Raw genomic sequence first — 3,957 nt, 5'->3', positions numbered from 1 at the left:
CTTGGTCGTCAACTGTGGGTCAGTCCTCGTACAAGGCATTTTGTTTTCATAGTTTTCTGGGGAGGAGCATTAACCCTCCGCTAAAGGCGGCGTCACACTAGACCAAAAGTGGCTAACATGCAAGCCAGTTTTGCGAGTGAAAACGGCTAGCAGAGTCGAGTGTCCATCACACTCGTGTGTTTTTGCAAGCTGAAACGGCCAACAGTGTCGTCTGCCTTGGCACCTCGTGGTCATTTGTAAACAAACCACCACGGAGTACCCACTCCCTTTTCCTCAATTTCTGTAACCGCCTCGCGTACTTTAGCAACTCCAGAGCCACAAAACAGTCTTCTAGGGTTTTCTTTGCTGCAGGATCCATATCGAAATCTGATTTTTACTTGTTGTTTGGAAACAAAACAGACAGCCTCCATGGCTGGTCACCCGAGTGTCCGAATATTTATTTCATGTTACAATAAGTAAATGAATGTGAACAAAAACCACAAGAATTAAATTGTATATACTTAACAATTTTAGTTAAAGTTTCCTTCTGTGAATAACAGAATATTTTCCCACCAATTACATAATTATAGGCTCATTTGAGTTCTAATCCCACCAACAAGCTGTGAGCGAGAATTGTTATTCATTTCGCTTCGCAGGCGAAATCTCTCTCACTGTTGGTCAGTTTGGCTAGCGGGTCGCAAAACTGGCTAATAACATGTTAGCCACTTTTGTCCCAGTGTGACGGCAGCTTAAGCGACTTGTTGACACGCAGGAACACGTGCGAGTTGGTTACAAGGTTTACCAACTAGCGTATTAAATGAATCACTTGCCTTGTCGCTCAGTGTAGAGTCACCTTGGGATAGAGCAGCACTACATTGAGTGAGTGGATGATGGGCGTCCCCACCGACCACTAAAGAAAGTAAGAGAATTAAAAGAAGGGGGAGAGAATGGAGATGGGCGAAAAAAACCGATGGAGGAAAGAGAAAACAAGAGGGTGAAAAAGGAGAGAGAACGGGAGGAAAATGTACAGGGAAGAATTGGTGAGAAAACACGAAGAGGAAAGGAACAGAAAAAGGAAATAGGAAACAGAAAACAAGAAAAAAGTAAAAAAGTGAGGAAGGGTGACAGAAAGTCAGGCAGGAAATAGAAGGCCTTTGGGGGAGAGAGAGAGAGAGAGAGAGAGAAAGAGAGAACCGGTATTAGTATATTTTTACCACTCACTTCTTTAACTTTGGTCCATTCTGATTTTTTTTTTTAATCACATTTCCTCTTCCAGTCCAGGTAATGTTGATCGCCAGGTGATTCGGCGGATAATGGCCCAGGGTTTGACGCAAATTGTAGTCTACTGTTTTATAAGCTTTGGCATTGGTATTAACTTTGTAGAGGGACGCCTTCACGGATTGGCACCGATATAGCCTGGTTGATCCACTGCCTGGACTGCCTGGCTATACAAACGGCCTCAACTACTTCCCCATCACCCTAAAGAAGGATGGTGAACTGCGTGAGGAGGGCAGCTTAAGCCCGCAGTCCACTGGGTTTACAATTAGAATGAACCTGAAGCAACAACAAAAACAACAACAACAGCTGCTGCTGCTACTATTACTACTACTATTACTGCTACTACTACTTCTACTGCTATTACCACCAACACCATCACCACCACCACCGCCACCACCACTACTACTACTACTACTACTACTACTACTACTACTACTACTACTACTACTACCACCACCACTGCTACTACCACTACTTCTACTGTAAGGCTCTAATCTTTCATCTTTTCAGCTAAGTCATGGTCAGTTATAGTCAGACTGGAGGATAAATGTGACTAGAAATCAAGGAGACTCATTCCTATCTCATAACTAAAACTCATCGAATTTTGAGCCACCAGGACTAGTTTTAAAGTTATGGGAGTGGCCCAGTTCTGTCAGATGAAAACAATCAGATTACAGTCCTTCATATCTTCTTAACCAACGCCTTCCACCAAATTCCCTGGGTCTTTCTTGATTGTTAGTGGCACTTTGTTCCTTCCTTTATCACTCTGTATCCACTTCCCTCTCCCCTCCACTTCAGGTTCCCTATCATTCCATCCGATATTATGCCTCCTGCTTTTCTTCATTATTTTTAAACCTTTGTTCTTCCTCGCTATCGCAACATTATCTTTTATTTGGGACGTAATTGGCCGCTTTTTTTTTTTTTTTTTTTTTTTTTTTTTTTTTAATAGCTTATTTCTGAATCCTGAAGTACCGTTATTATGCCCTAGGTCTTCGTACCTTTTTTTTAACCAAGTTCTTTCGCGATTTCCTTACATCTCTCTCTCTCTCTCTCTCTCTCTCGTTGTTGTTGTTGCTGTTTAGTCTCTTTTTCATATTTATGTCTATTTTTTGCTTCATTTTCGTATTTTTCTATCTATTTTTTTTATCCCTTACGATTTTTCCTCGTCCCCTTTTTATCCACTTTCCTCTCCCCTATTTTGTACTACTCTTTGTTATAATAGAAGTTTTTCGTCTTCTTTCCTTCCTCGTTTTATTTGTGTTTAGTTCTTCATTTCCGTAACACTGTCTTTGTTTTACTCACGGTCTTTGTCTCTGCTCATCTAATATCTTCTCTTCAACTTTTGTGTTATCCATCTCTCGTAAATGCTGCTTCTTACTGCTATATTGCGTTTTATGTCTTAACCCTCCCATGACCAGTCTATATCAGTCAGCGTCAGACGTTTGCCTCATCTTAGAGTGAGTCCATGGACGCTCAATGTTTATACCGTTACAGTTATTAGTCATTTTTTCTGACTTTTCGCCTTAAAAAAAGAAAAAAAAAAGGTCATTACTGTTCTTTTTCGTGCTGGAGAGGGACGCCTTCACGTGGCGGTAGCGATATGACTGGCTAGTGGAGCTGCATAGTTACTTAAGCGTCTCTCATTTCCCTCCTTGCCCCCCAAAGCGGGACTGTGGACCGCAGGAGGAGGGCATCTTCAGCCTGCATCACTGAGCTCTATAGTATGCAGAGGCTATCTCCACCGCGAGCGTGTGATTTTGGCCACCATATTGGAACACCAGCACTCAAATTCAAATTCAAATACTTTATTTCCACGAAGCATTGGTTATTAATAAAGATACACTCGTTGCTTATAATACAGAAACATATATGGATTATGATTATTCTTCTGCCTAGTTCAACGAATTATATCGGGTACATTTAGCCAGTGAGTATAAGACAGGGATACTGGGGAAGAATCTTCCCACCCCACCCCAGGGGACAGTAATGTTATAGACTTAGCAACAAGATATATTTCTTGTGAAATGTAACGCCACCTCTCTTCGATGAATTCCTGTGCCCATTTTGTATCTGTAAGCTGCACAGTGGACCTTGGCACTATATTTTCCGAAATCATCAGTTGCTTTCAAAAACCCACAGAGCAGCTCAGTACAAAAACGCAGGCATCAAGCATGATGTAACATGGCTGCCGCTACACCAGCGCCGCCCTGGCGGCGGCTACATAAATTACGCGGTGCTAACCATGAGAAATCCTCTCCATACTATAGAGCTTAGTGGCCCGCATCCACCGAATCACGTTCATTTGAGCCTACAGTTGCGTCTACTACTACTGCTGCTGCTGCTGCTACTACTACTACTACTACTACTACTACTACTACTACTATTACTACTGCAGCTGCTGCAGTTGTTGCTAATGCTACTACTACTACTACTACTACTACTACTAATAATAATAACAATACTGCGCTGCTGCTGCTGCTACTACTACTACTACTACTACTACTACCACCACCACCACTACTACTACCACTACTACTACTACTATTATTGCTAACACAGTTGCTGCTGCTGTTGCTGCTTCTGCTGCTACTACCACTACTATTATTACCACCACCACTGTCATTTCACTCATCCTTGTTTATTCATTCCCTGCCATTGTCGTCATATTCTCTCTCTGGTCCGTATTCAGCTCAGCACTCC

This window comes from Coenobita brevimanus, chromosome 21 (genome assembly GCF_032717465.1).
Source record: "Coenobita brevimanus isolate Jiangsu-jjx chromosome 21, ASM3271746v2, whole genome shotgun sequence".
Taxonomy (NCBI): domain Eukaryota; kingdom Metazoa; phylum Arthropoda; class Malacostraca; order Decapoda; family Coenobitidae; genus Coenobita; species Coenobita brevimanus.
The sequence above is the reverse complement of the archived record's forward strand: the minus strand, read 5'-3'. Positions refer to the sequence as shown.